At 44.1% G+C, this 14,978-nt stretch overlaps 1 protein-coding gene across 8 annotated transcripts in view; it reads left to right on the forward strand.

Annotated features, from left to right (window-relative positions):
- WDTC1 (WD and tetratricopeptide repeats 1) overlaps positions 1–14,978 on the forward strand; it is a 499,786-nt gene that overhangs the window by 79,798 nt on the left and 405,010 nt on the right. The window lies entirely within an intron of this gene.

Raw genomic sequence — 14,978 nt, forward strand, 5'->3', positions numbered from 1 at the left:
ATAAACATAATACATTTGTAATCTTTGTTTGAACTCGTTTGCAGATCAAATCATAAACATTGGATGACATAGCCAAAGGTTTTATAAGCTTGTTTAGCCTACACTTCATTCTGAAATCAAAATCATTCCTAATACAAACAAAAACAAGTTTTTAACATCGCATGACATATATGAAATGTACCAGACCACAGTCTTAAACAGAAGAATTTCTCTATTGTATCCCAATTGTCCAAACTCCGAGGGTCAAGTATGTATAGAAGTTGTACCAAGACAAGGCGCCTAATTTTACAAAAAGAGTTGTCTATATGTAGTGGAAAAGTCCAACAAGTCGCTAATGTGTAGAGGCCAACACGTTTCCAACCATGTCATTTTGGGGTCTCAGCATCAAGACTGGGTACAACTGAAAAGAAATTAAGTGGTTTTCACGGATGATGTTTACTTTATAGAGCTAAGTATATTAATACCTTGGTGAATTTGTCTGGTAAGTATGATCTATCCATTGGAATTATATCCTTTTGTATTTCAGACATTTTATTTAGCCCCCTTATGTTTGTGTTGAAGCTCAAGGTTAGATACGCTTCTTTTTGGGCAAGGGTCCTCGAAGTCTTTACCTCTAGGGTTAGGCTGGACAACCATCAGGACCATCCACTTGAAGTCTTTTTCCGTATTTTCCAAATCCTCGAAATGATTCACCAACAGCACTGAGACAACTTTGCAGCGACTTAGTGATTTATGCTGAATGATCTGTTGTCTTTTCTCCTGATTGGTTTTGCTGGTGTAGAGATTCTGACAAGAACAAATTATTGCCTAAACTATATTCTTTGTCTGACAGTTTGATTGCAGTGTGTCTCCATTTTATGTTCTCCACTTGGAATTATGACCATTCTAATGTTTTGGTTGCATGCAATACATGTACCACATTTGTATTTTCAATCAAGGGGCAATAACATCCAATGTGGCCTCAAATCCTTTAGGCTGGCATCGGAGGAACATATGCTCGAACTAGATGTTTGCCTGTACCAGCATTCTTCTAAAGTGCAAACAGCAGGCACTTGAATGTGCTGTCAAATTTGGATATTAAATGCCAATTTTGAAATATGATCTTTTTTTAAGTGGTTTGTTTGGGGACAATACGTGGAAGCACAAACCAGTTGATCAGATGTAGTTCTATCTCTGTTTTACAGGCGACATTCTCCAGGGTAAAAAACAGGCTCAAGTGAATTTTTTATTGAGTTTTTAAGGGTATCCGTTTTCTTTAGTTTGTCGGAGAGAGTGGCAGCATGATGAAAATAGTCATTTTTCAATATACAATTGCACAGACTCTTAAGAAATTGCCCATAAGGTCGATTTTCTTTGAGACTGCGGTTGAAAACTTGTGTAATGAAAGGCGTTGTTTTTATCTGTTGGTTTCCGATGCATTGTTATTAACTGGCCATTTATGGCCTTTCCATCTACATCCAAAAATGTTATGACTTTGTTTTTCTTGCTCATGCGGAACTTAATATTGGGTAATCCATTGTTCATCCATAAGTGGACTTAATCCAAAGCCTCTTTGTTCCCAATCCAGATGCACAAGATGTCATCTATGAATCTGAGCCACTTTGTCACATTATTTTAGAAATGGTTGTTATTGTACACAAATCTGTCTTCGAATCGGGCCATGTACAATATCGCCATCTCTAGAGCGAAGGAAAGTCCCATTGCAATCCCTTTGATCTGGAAGAAGAAATCATCCTTGAATTTGAAATAGTTCCTCTTTAGTGCTAGATGACCCAGTTCTAGCATAAATCGTGTGCTACCTCTGTCTTGGTCTTGCCTCTAGATAAATTTCTATGGCCTGCAGGCTGTCATCTTGTGGAATTTGTGTGTAAGGGGAGACTACGTTGAATGTGACGAGCCACTGTGTATTTGTATCAAATGTAAACTCTTCTATTTTATTGATGAAATCCATTGTGTGCCACAGATATGATGGTACTTCATTTATTATATATTTTAAGAAGGTGTCAAACTATTGTGAGATAAGTTTAAGTACCAAGTCACACCCCAAGACAATAAGTCACTCTGGCGTTTTTGTTGTCTTTATATATTTTCGGTAGAAAGTACATTACTAGAATTTGAGGAATCCGTTTTTTGAGAAAGCAGAATTCCTTTGGACCGAAATAGCCGTTATCAAAAGCCTCTTGGAGAATTCTAAGGATTTCTCCTTGAATAGTTTTGGTTGTATCTGTTGGAGTTTTTCTGTAGAATTCCTGATCCAAAATCTGCTGTTGGACTTCTTTGATGTAATTATCTTTTGCCAAATTACCACTTCTCCGCCTTTATCAGCCTGTTTGATTTCTATTGTTTTGTCATTTTGCAAATCATGGAGGACTTTCTGTTGTTTTTTGTTTTTGTTTTTTTGTTATGTTATTTTTGCAAAATTCTATTTTGCTTTCTAGTTGGCTGATGGCAAAAAATACAGATTGTTCATAAATGTTTTTGAGGTGGACAGAAGGTTAATCTTTTGCATAGTTCTAATGGTTCATCTGCTTGATGATATTTGTGGTTCATGAACATTTGTTTTCAATCTGATCCTCCAAAGAATTCAAGAGCCTCAATTTTTAGACATACAAAATCTTTGTGTCCTAAGGGGACAAAGGACAAAGCCATTTCAAGCATAGCTATTTCCTCAGTGGTGAAACCTTAGGAGGATAGGTTGACGATGGACATCTTCATTAATTTTAATTTTTTTTTTGTAGAACTGTTTTTACCATTAAAGTTCTGGTTGGAAGAACCTTCACCATGGTCGGACTTGACAGCTAAAGAGGAAGTTTCAGAGAAAGTGATTAATCTTTGTTTGGCTCTTCCTTGATAGTCAGGGGGTGCCCTTCTAGAATCTGGTCTAGTGTAAAAATCTTCCTTTAGATAAGGATCGGCTGTTTCCAAATTAAATGTCTTCTTTTCTGATGGATACATCTACCTGTGGCTGCTTTACCTTTTGAATATACCAATGCGCCAGCCTTCCACTGAAACTTTTCTTCATAGCTCTCACGTTGATGAGGATGTCATAATGCCCCATCTCTTCACACAACTCCGTCTGTCATCTGTGCCATAAGAAGCCCTAGCCGGCGTGCTGACGCCAGTTCCCTTTTTTGCGTGCCTTTGACGCGTAACGGTTTTCTGGTAGCTCTCAAGTTGCATTGTAGAACTTTCTTCCACAGTTTATTCTCCAAAGTAGCTACTTTGTTGTGGAAAAAAATATGTCTCCTCCAAAGAAGTATGGCTTTAAGTTGTACAGGGAATGCGAGGGTCAGATGTCCATTACTGACCCACACTACGGTTGCCTTTGGTGCTTGAGTTCAGATCACGATGTTGAGACATGATCGCCTTGTCAAAAGAGTAAACCAAAGGTGTTAAAGGAGCAGGAGACAAAGCTGTTTATGGTCAAACAAGAAAAATAGTTGTTTTCTCTGCCTCGTTCGAAGTCACCAATGCCCCACTCTTCGAAGTCATTGAAGAGAAAACATAAGAAGAATCTGTGTCATTCCTCTCAGCGCCACTCTTCAAGGGATGATTCTCTGATGTCGGGATCTCCAAAATGGCAGAGTATAAAGATGTGAGGGGTCTTCTCATCAATCTCTGAGGCCCTCTCCGATGTCACCCTTGAGCCCGGCTCAGACTTCACCACCTCCGGATCCGGAGACAGAAGCACAGCCTGCACCTTTTGCAATACTTATTCCTCCTTCACAGGAGCAAGGTTATCCAGCATGTCCATCTCTAGGGATGGATCCCTTGAGTTTCCTGAATGTTACGTATGGTATGTTTACCAGGGCATTGACTCCATCTGGTGCGCCTGTGGGATCCGTGGGTCCGCTGTCTTCATTGGGTTGATTCCTGGGGTCGTACTGGCAAGATCCATTCTTGCCATTTGTATCAATGCCTCAGGTGTCCTGGCCTCATCCAGCGTCGAGGCAGTCAACTTAACCAATTTAAACAGAGTTTCTCGGCGCTGGATAGGCCTTCTCTGGCGTCAGCTGAAGTGGTTGCAACTTTGCATCATTCAACTCCAGCACAGTCTGTTCCTTTGGCCTATGGTTCTAAGTCTCCGGCACCGATATTAGAATTGTCGACATCACCAACGCTATTGGCAGGGTCTCTGTCGCCAGCGTTTTAGGTCAAATCAGAAATCGAGGTGAGATGTATAGAAACCTTTAGAGGAGTATCACTATGCTTTGGATAGAGGCGATCTTGAAGAGGGGGAAATAATTCAATTGGACCCTGATTTTGAGGGGCTGGACATAGCTAGTTTGTTAGGTACTTCCCCTGAATGGGAGCTATTATCACCAAAGGCTGTCCCTCTACTTGAAGTTTTGTCCTATCATTCTGTTATAATTGAGGCAGCGGAGATGTTGGATTTGCCTTAACTCACAACTGAACTTCAGTCAAATGTATTAGTAGAGGTATTGCATTCATCTCCTTTTTACTTCTGAACCATTGTTACCTTTTAATGATGTTTTGGTGAAGCCATTATTGGAGATTTGGCAGAAATCTCTGACTTCTGCTGCTGTGTCTAGGCCGATTGCAAGAAGGTACAATCTGGCTCCAGGAGACCTGTTGTTTTTAACTTCACATCCCACGCCTGAGAGTTTGGTTATGGAGGCCTCGTATTCCCCAAAGTTGATTCCTGGGTCATTTCCTAGGTCCCATGCTGATAGAGATTAAAAAAGGATGGAACAGTCAGCAAAGAAGGGGTTCTGTTAAGTTGCATTTGTATATTTTAAGGCCATACTGCACAGTTTGTTAGGTCGTTACCTGCATGCTTTGATGGACTCTGCTAAACTGGTGGTTCCAAAATTGCCGTAAGATGTCAAAGGCCATTTAGCTGAACTTTTGAATGATGGACAAACTACTGCGCTTTAGGTCGTTCAGTCAGATCTGTACACTGCTGACTCTGAGGCAAGGGCAATGGGGGCCCCAGTTTTTTCCCTGGTGGCATGCTTGGTTAAGGGGGTTTGGTTTTTCTCCTGACATGCAGACGGCCTTGTTAGATCTTAAATTTGATAGGTCAAAATTGTTTGGTGCTAAAGCTGATTCTGCTTTGGAAAGTTCAAAGGGAGTAAGGTAACAGCAAGGTATTTGGGGCTGCAATTGCAACCAAAAGATTATAGACCGCTTTGAAAGTTTTGACAATTCAGAAGATCCTCTTTGTTAGAAATGGGGTCTCTAGTTGGCAGTGATTTGCTCCCTGTCCAAGTAGGGACCCTCACTCTAGCCAGGGTAAGGGAGTCACACAGCTAAAATACCCCCTGCTCAACCCCTTGGTAGCTTGGCTCAGGGAGTCAGGTTTGTTTAAAGTATTTGTACACAGAAACACACACACAGTGAAAACACCACAAAAGTACTCCACACCAGTTTCGAATTGCCAATATTCATGAGTAAAACAAGATAAAAACAACAAAAATCCAACCTACACAAGTAAAGATACACATTTTCAAAGATTAAATCTTAGTATAGTGCTTAGAAACACAATAGCTCCAACTGGGGCTAGCACAACGTCTTGACAAAGTCTCTTCCAACAGGCTGACGCCACTTCATTCTTTTCAACAGTGAAGAGTCCACAGGTAGATATATCCATTATTAGAACAAGTTACTTATCTTCGGTGATGCTTTTTCTGGTGGATCCAGTATCTGCCTGTGGATTCCTCACTGACCCACCCGCATCACAAATGCTTGTCCAACTGGGGCTAGCACAGCGTCTTGACAAAGTCTCTTCCAACAGACTGATGCCACTTCATTCTTTTCAACAGTGAAGAGTCCACAGGTAGATATATCCATTATTAGAACAAGTTACTTACCTTCGGTGATGCTTTTTCTGGTGGATCCCGTATCTGCCTGTGGATTCCTCACTGACCCACCCGCATCACAAATGCTTGTCTATATGTACGAAAAATAAATCTGTTTGTAAATGATGTCTTTATATGCATGATGTGTGTGTGTGTGTGTGTATATGTAAAGATTTTTTTTAATCTAAGTTTATAACAAGATGTAGTATTTTGTGTTGATGGTTTCAAGCGTTTGCCTGAAAGGCACAAAATAAAGTGGGTGGAAACTGGCGTCAGTACGCCAATGAGGGCTTCTAATGACTCAGATGACATCAGACGAAGTCGCTTGTGGAGCCATGGCTTTATGACGTCCTTCTCGATGTGGAGAGCTATGAAGAAAGGTTTCCATGGAATGCTGGTGCATTGGGATATTCAAAAAGTGAGGAATCCACCTATACTGAAGGTAAGTAACTTGCTCATCTCTTCCAAATGTTTTTTTTTTTTTTTTGGATTGTTTGACTAAATCCTTGAATTTGTTGATTTTTGTTTTCAGTTCTTTCCAGTAGTGCCTTAGTGTCTAATACTGTTTGCTTGTCTTTAATAGCTTCTTCTAGTAATAGGATCTCATTCAATTGGATTTCACATAGTCGCTGGACCGTTTCAATAGATAGAACCATCCAGATACATCTGCATCTAGTTCCAATGAAACTAAATCCTGTGTAATATTCAGGGCTCTCAGCATTGTCCCTGTTTGGAGATTCTGTACTAAAAAGTAACTGTGGAGTGCTGTTCTTATTTGCTTATTTTTAAGTTGTGTTAGATTCTCAACTTCATTTTGTTATTTCGCTGTAAATACGAGGTAAATCGAGATGGATGTGATCCTTTGAATATGATATATTATTCTGTCAGTCAGTCCTTAATGATCAAGAAATTTAATTAACTTGAGCACGTATCATATACATAATACATTTTCAGTCATTGAACTAATTTTGCATATCAAATCATAGACCTCGTATGATGTAGCCAAACATTTTCTAAGCTTATTCAGCACACATTGATTCAGAAATCAAAATAATTGCTTATACAATTTTTTTTTAATGATGCATAACATATAAAAAGTGTGCCAGTCCACAATCTTAAACGGAAGGAGTTCTCTATTGTATCCCAGTTGTCCAAACTTGTAGGATCAAGCGTGCACATCGGTTGTACAGACTAATTAATGGTATCAAGACAAGGCACTAATTTTACAATAAGGGTTCCCCATATGTAGTTGAAAAGTTCAGCAACTCCCTAATGCGTAGATGTCGACACGTTTCAAACCCAGTTGTTTTGGAGTTTCCTCAGGACCAAGGCTGTGGACAACTGAAAAGAAATAAAATGAAAAAAATCGCTTTGTGAGAATTTCATTGGTTTTTGTGGGCATTTATCATTCACCTAGAGCCCTTCATAGTTGGTTTAAGTTACCCCTATTATAGTAAGTGTTCCATCTGTGTCCGGTGTAGGTAAGCTAAGATGGAGTATCAAAAGAAAAGAGCAAACAGATGCTCTTGGTTTAAAAAAAAAAAAAAAAAAAGTCTTATTCTTCATTGTGTTTTTTCCAAAGGGTATTGGTTGTAGTGCAACTTACATGAGTTGCCAGCGCTTCTACTGTGTTTGTGGGCACATTTTGACTGAAGGGTGTAGTGAACAGTCTTTATTTTGTCCTTCAAAGCGATGATTTTTACGTTTTTGATTCCTGGATTTACTGTGGAAAACATTCAATAAATGTACATTTTCACCTTGAAGTTTGTATCTCTTTATTCAGTACATTACATTGAAGACTTACTTTGTTAGTGCACGTGGTGGAAATTAGACGCAGTGTGGGTTCATTGTAGTTTTCTTTTTCGTCATTGAATTTTCCTGTAACAGTGTTGCCAAATTAATCTTTAAGAAGAGGAAAAAGCAAACACCACTTTTTTATCACTTGTGAGGTGAGGCAACATTTCTATTTCTGTATAAACAATTGCCGGCAAAGCTCGGGTATTTGTTTAAGATGAACCAATTTAAAGACGATGATTGAAACAAATAGTCCTTTTCGAAGATGTTACTTGTTGCCACTTACTTAATTTACATTAGAATACTTACTTCTCGTGAAGTCCGTTGGCATCTTGTCCCTGTTAAATGTCTTCTGATAAATGCTCATGTTGCGTTCACGCCAGCAAGTGTATAGTTTTGGCTGTGTGGCTTGATGGTTTAAATAACGTCTTATGCATCAGTTTGGCACCCTTGGGCACCTTATTATTTGGAATGAGACCTAATTGGTTAAATAGGTTCAGACAAGGTGTATTGTTATATGTGTGTCTGATTTTGTGGCACTCCATGAAGACCATCTGGACAGCTATGTTTATGCGTGGATTTGTTTTGTCAGAGAGACTAGAGAGAAAGATAAGGGCTCAAAATGTCCCTTCCTGCTCTGTGGGTATGTGACAGTGAAATGAATTGTTCTCGGTATGCCCCTGAGAGTTGGGATACTCGATTGAGAGCTTGTTTCTACTGTGTGGTGCTATTATGGTGTACCATGGATTGTTCCCTGTGAGAAAGCATTGGGGGGCACATGAAGACGGCCTGGTCAGGTGTGCAATGTTGTATTTTATTTTTAACATGGACGCTGGATGAAGTAAACTTGGTGTGTGAAAACCTTTAACTGTTTCTTTCTGTCTACTCCTTTGTGTTCCTTAACTTCAAAGTGCCCTGGAAAGTTGGATACAGTAAGATTAATAGTTATCTAACAAGAAATCTTCCTAACCGAACTGTAACCTCAAGGCCTCTCTCGGAGCATCTTAGAAAATATTTTATTGTAACACTTATTTAAATGTATACACAAAACTCAAGTCTTTCAAGGTTCATTACCTTGCTGGCTCTCCTAAAATTGCATTAGGGTTTTTGGAACCCGCATTTTCCATTGATACCACTCACCTCTGCCTTCAAACAGACGTGTCCCTCATTAGTGAAGGCTGAGATGGGAGGTAGATGTGGGAGATTTAATGGGTAGCCAGCTTCTGTCTTTTGTCCTCTAACTGATTTACTACACAGACGAAAGTAGACATTTTGAGATAGTGACTTTGAGGTTGTGCGGGTAAAAGCAGCAAGGATTAATTTAAGTGAAAAGGTCGGTCTCTAAGCAGTCTGACCCACACCATCATCCAGTGGCCTCTTCCTGATGAGTTCTTTGCCAATTATTCTGAGGGCAGGGAGCTGTGCTGCGTCACCTTCTAGGTTCCAACCCCCCCCCCCCACCCCCCCCAACCTCATCTCCACTTCTGAGGTTTGATTTGCCTGTCTCCTCTAAATTCTCAAATGGTTACCCTCTTATGCTCCAGCTCTTATATTAACCCACTCTCTCTGAAGCCTGTCCCAGATTGTCTCATAATTAACAGTCTTAATGTTTGAGAAACATCTCTATAGTAGTGGCTAGCTCTCTGTGTTGGACGGGAGATCTCGGAACAGTGGTAAAAAGCCTTGAGCCTTGTTTGGAGGGGGGGGGGGGGGCAGAGTGGAGAAACTGAAACCTTTTTGAGGTTGTTTGTATTCCTATCTGGAGGAGTCCTGGCCAGGCAGTTCAGGTTGGATTGTTCTTTTTGCAGCACAGTCAAGTCTGAAAATGACTGGCCTGTCTCTAGAGTGTTGTAATGGACTTAGATGCATCCACAGTGGTTTCCATTGGTTGAGATTAATCCAAGCATTCCCCCATGACTTTTCGGTTTTTCTGTGAGATAACTTTCTCCACAATTGTGTAGAAAGATCTCCTTAGAGTCAGTGGAATGCTCTTGATTTCAGAAGAAGATGATCTTGATCCTAGTTAAAAGGTTGACTCTTCATGAAAGCCTCATAATACTAGGCAAATTCTGTTGATGGCAGGATGCTCTTAATGTTGGGGCACTCTTAATGCTAGGTAAATATTTTGCGGACAATCTTTGAATTTTATTGATACTTTCTCAGCATTTAGAGGTCACATTAATAGACCAATAGATTGTCCAGTTCACAAGGGACCATTGGAGCAGCAGAGTCTATGAACACTACATGTTTCAAGGCATATTACCTTGATATTCAGAAGTTCCAAGAGTGAGGGAGAGGAAAGTACTATATGATTTAGCCGTGGACAGTGATTTTCTTTCACCTAAAATCTGCCAATTGTAAATAAGGTCCCCATATTGTCAAATCCATATCAATTCCTTTCATTGCTTTCTCACTCACTGACCTCTGACTCCCCACTGACCTCTGACTCAACAAGCCTTTCCAATCTGGTGATATTTTGTGCCTGATGGGTGCATTTATTTGGGTGTCCCATCATTGTTTAGAAATCAGACTTCAGATGTAGTCTATCACTTCCCCTGATTTGGGAGTGCAGGCACATTATGAAGCTGGGGTGTTAAGTTTGTGTCAATTTAATTGACTTAAGAGCTGTAGATGAGAGAACTGTTCTAGGTGGAAAAGATAGATGGGCCATTGGAGAGGTATAGTAAATTAAGGAATATTTTTTCTGAAGAGCATTATCATCAAGCTTGACTTTTTCTGGAACAAAGGAAGCTCCTTTTAGCTGATTTGCCTGTAAAGAGATCTTCCTCATGCTTTTTTTCCTATGGCTAGTAGACTTTGATAAGTATCTCAAATCAACATTTTCTTTCTACTTTTTTCTTTTTTGTCTTTTCAGATGCAGGGAAATGAGTTTACTCAATGCCCTGTTTGTATTTCTGTTATTAGAAATGTGTTGGCTTTTTTAAGAGAAGTTGTGTACCTAGCAACTGACTGAGTTTAGGATTATCAACAGTTGGGTGGTTTATAACAGCAAATTGATGATGCACCCCGTCCTGCGTGTTCTTTTGTCTGTCTTCATCTGTGTTCTTCATCTGTGTTCTTCATCTGTGTTCTTCATCTGTGTTCTTCTTCTGTGTATCTTCCTTCTTTTCTGCACCGCGACCTGCGTGTGCTTTCTTCTTCCTTCATCAGTGTTCTTCGTATCCTCTGCTTCTCAGGTCTCTCCTCTTCTGCCTGACTGCTCTTCCTTGACTCTTCGCTCCTCTTCTTCTTTACCTTTCTTCTTGGCGCTTCTCTCTTCTGCTCCTGACTCCTTGCTCCTCTTCTCCTTTACCTTCTTCTTGGCTCTTCTCTCTTCTGCTCTTCTGCTCCTGACTCCTTGCTCCTCTTCTTCTTTACCTTTTCTTCTTGGCTCTTCTCTCTTCTGCTCCTGACCCTTCTCTCTGACCGTCCTCACTCCCCTCCACCTCTGTAACCCCCCCTCCTCTATCTTCCTATCTTTATTCCTAACTCCCCGCCACCTTTAACCCCCCCTCCCCTATCTTTTCTCCTCTCCCCTCTGCCTGACCCCCCCCCACCCTCCGCTTTCCCGCCGCCACCTCCTGCTCGCCCCCGCGCTCCCATTTGTCGCCCCCCTCCCCCAGCTGACCCCTCCTCCCCCCCTCCTCTCTCTTATGGCGGCCGCTCGCAGCGGGCACGCCGCTGGCGCGCCGAAGGCAAGCCCGTCTGCGCCTGGACCGTGCCCAGTGGCACGACCCCTGGCCCACAGCACTCCCAAACCCCGCAGCACCGCTACGACCCCATCACCCTCCACGCCCTCAACCTGGGGCGCACCAGCACCTGCTTCCAAGCCAACCCGAAACGTACCCACGGACCCTTCGTATGTCACACCTGCAAACTCACCTTCCACCACGAAACCACCACGCCCGCCAGCCCACGCGCAACCAACCACCTCAAATGCATCCTGATCAACGCACGCTCCGTCCACAAGTTCGCTGCTGAACCATGGGACCTCCTGGACTCCACCGGACGTCGCCTTCATCACTTAGACCTGGATGAACGCCTCCTCGGCCCCCGACATCGCCATAGCCATCCCCGACGGCTACAAGATTTCCAGGAGAGACCGCACCAACCAAGTAGGTGGAGGAATCGCCATCGTCTTCAAGGACTCCATCAACATCACCACCTCCACCGAAGACACCCCCCTCGCTGCTGAACACCTGCACTTCCAGATCCACACCGACCCCAGGACCACCCTCAGAGGAACTCTCATCTACCGACCCCCTGGACCACGCGCCCTCTTCAGCGGCTCTATCACTGACTTCATCTCCCCGCATGCCCTTGCCTCGCCGGACTACATCCTCCTCGGTGACCTCAACTTCCACCTGGAACAGAAAAACGACCCCAACACCACCGCCCTGCTCACCAACCTCGGTCTCAAGCAACTGGTGAACACCCATATCGCCGGACACACGCTCGACCCCATCTTCTCCGCCAGCAACCACGTATCCTTCAGCCACTCCTCCGCTATACACTGGACTGACCACAGATGTGTCCACTTCACCTTCCGACGCGAGACTCGCCACCTCCGCACACAACCCATCCCACGCCGACAGTGGAACAAAATCCCAGTGGAACAGCTTCTCTCCACTCTCAGCGACAACCGACCCACCTTCTCCTCCGACCCCAACGACGCAGCCCTCAGCCTCACGAATTGGATCACCAACTGCGCAGACAACCTAGCTCCCCTCAGACGCCTCCCAAGACAGACCAACACCAAAAAACCTCTCTGGTTCACTGACACCCTTAGGGAATCAACAAAAAAACTGCTGCACCCTCGAGAAAGCCTGGCGCAAGGACCACACCGCAGATAACATGACTGCCCTCAAGAACGCTACCCGCGAACACCACCAACTGATCCGCGCCGCCAAAAGAAATTCCTTCACAGACAGACTGGACAAAAACAGCCACACAGCAGAGAACTCTTCAACATCGTCAAAGAGCTCTCCAACCCTAACGCCAACGCCATCACGCCCTCACAAGACCTCTGCAACTCCCTCGCCACCTTCTTCCATCGTAAGATCACCAACCTACACGACGGCTTCGGACACCAGACCCAGCCAACCACCACAGAACCTACAACCCCAGCCATCACCCTCAACACCTGGACTAACATCAACACGGAAGAGACCAAAGCCACCGTGAACTCCATCCACTCCGGTGCCCCCTCGGACCCCTGCCCACACTTCATCTTCAACAAAGCCGACGACATCATCGCCCGCACCTCCAGACCATCATCAACAGCTCGTTTTCTTCTGCTACCCGCCCCGAGAGCTGGAAACACGCTGAAGTCAACGCCCTACTGAAGAAACCTACGGCGGACCCAGCGACCTGAAGAACTTCCGCCCCATCTTGCTCCTCCCCTTCCCTGCCAAAGTCATAGAGAAGACCGTCAACAGGCAACTCACCAACTTCCTTGAAGACAACAACCTACTCGACCCCTCTCAGTCCGGATTCCGAGCCAATCACAGCACAGAAACCGCCCTCATCTCAGTCGCAGATGACATCAGAACCCTGATGGACAACGGAGAAACAGTCACCCTCATCCTCCTCGACCTCTCGGCTGCCTTCGACACCGTCTGCCACTGCACCCTAATAACCCGCCTCCGCTCCACCGGGATCCAAGGACAGGCCCTGGACTGGATCACCTCCTTCCTCTCCAACCGCTCCCAAAGAGTCTACCTCCCACCTTTCCGCTCAGACCCCACCGAGATCATCTGCGGCGTCCCACAAGGCTCCTCGCTCAGCCCGACTCTTCAATGTCTACATGAACCCCCTCGCCAACATCGTACGCAAACACAGCATCATCATCACCTCCTACGCCGACGACACTCAGCTGATACTTTCCCTCAACAACGACCCCACCAGCGCCAAGACCAACCTGCAAGATGGAATGAAAGACGTCGCAGATTGGATGAAACTCAGTCGTCTGAAACTGAACTCCGACAAAACGGAAGTCTTCATCCTTGGAAACACCCCGACCGCCTGGGACGACTCCTGGTGTCCCACGGCCCTTGGCACTGCACCGACCCCCTCAGACCACGCACGCAACCTCGGTTTCATCCTGGACCCACTTTTCACCATGACCAAACAAGTCAACGCCGTATCATCCTCCTGCTTACTCACCCTCGGCATGCTCCGAAATATCTTCCGTTGGATCCCGCCGACACCAGAAACACCGTGACCCACGCCCTCGTCACGAGCCGCCTGGACTACGGCAACACCGTATACGAAGGAACCACCGCTAAACTCCATAAACGTCTGCAACAAATTCAAAACGCCTCCGCCTGCCTCATCCTCAACATACCCTGCAACAGCCACATCTCCGCCCACCTGAGACACCTGCACTGGCTTCCCGTCAACAAAAGGATCACCTTCCGACTCCTCACCCACGCACACAAAGCCCTCCACAACAAGGGACCCGAATACCTCAACCGCCGCCTCAGTTTCTACACTCCCACCCGTCATCTTCGCTCCGCCGCACCACCAATCTCGCCACCGTCCCTCGCATCCGCCGCACCACAGCAGGTGGGAGGTCCTTCTCCTACCTGGCAGCCAAGACATGGAACTCCCTCCCCACCAACCTCAGGACCACCGAGGACCACTCCGCATTCCGGAGACTACTCAAGACCTGGCTCTTCGAGCAGCAGTAACCCCTTCCCCCTAGCGCCTTGAGACCCGCACAGGTGAGTAGCGCGCTTTATAAATGTTTATTATTTGATTTGATTTGATGCATGATGATTTGACTGGTGAGGCATGGTTGAAGTAGATGTACCACTGAAGACATTTCAATACATTACAAACACTCCTTTTTTTATTATATAGCTTATTTTCTGGAATGGAGGAGCGAGTCTGATTGCATTTTCATAGTATTGTTTTTCCAGTTTAAGTGTATGCTACAAGAAGTTGCAATTAAACTTATTGATGCAGTGTGTGACCCTGAGTCGGGAAGAGTACAGAAGGTATGCCAATAGGTTCAACCTCTGCAGTGGTCTGTCTGGCCAATCAGCATAATTTATAACAGTGAGGATGCTGTGAAGCCATAGCTCATAACCCAATGCATTTATTCACACAAAGTGAAGTGCTGATGAGATAGGGTATGGAGCCCAAAGGCTGCTTTTGAGCTATGTTTTATCCAGGTGACTGGTTGACATCTGTTCGTCATAAGTCAATAAGGACGCTCAATGAAGGACCACACGCCAATTATGAATACAATTTAGCTTTACTAGAATTTCAGGTAAATGTATGCATTTAGCACATCAACAATGGTAGAATAAAAATAGCAATGAAGAGTATCTATTTATATATGAGTACACTACAAAG

The sequence above is a fragment of the Pleurodeles waltl genome, chromosome 3_1 (assembly GCF_031143425.1).
Source record: "Pleurodeles waltl isolate 20211129_DDA chromosome 3_1, aPleWal1.hap1.20221129, whole genome shotgun sequence".
NCBI lineage: Eukaryota > Metazoa > Chordata > Amphibia > Caudata > Salamandridae > Pleurodeles > Pleurodeles waltl.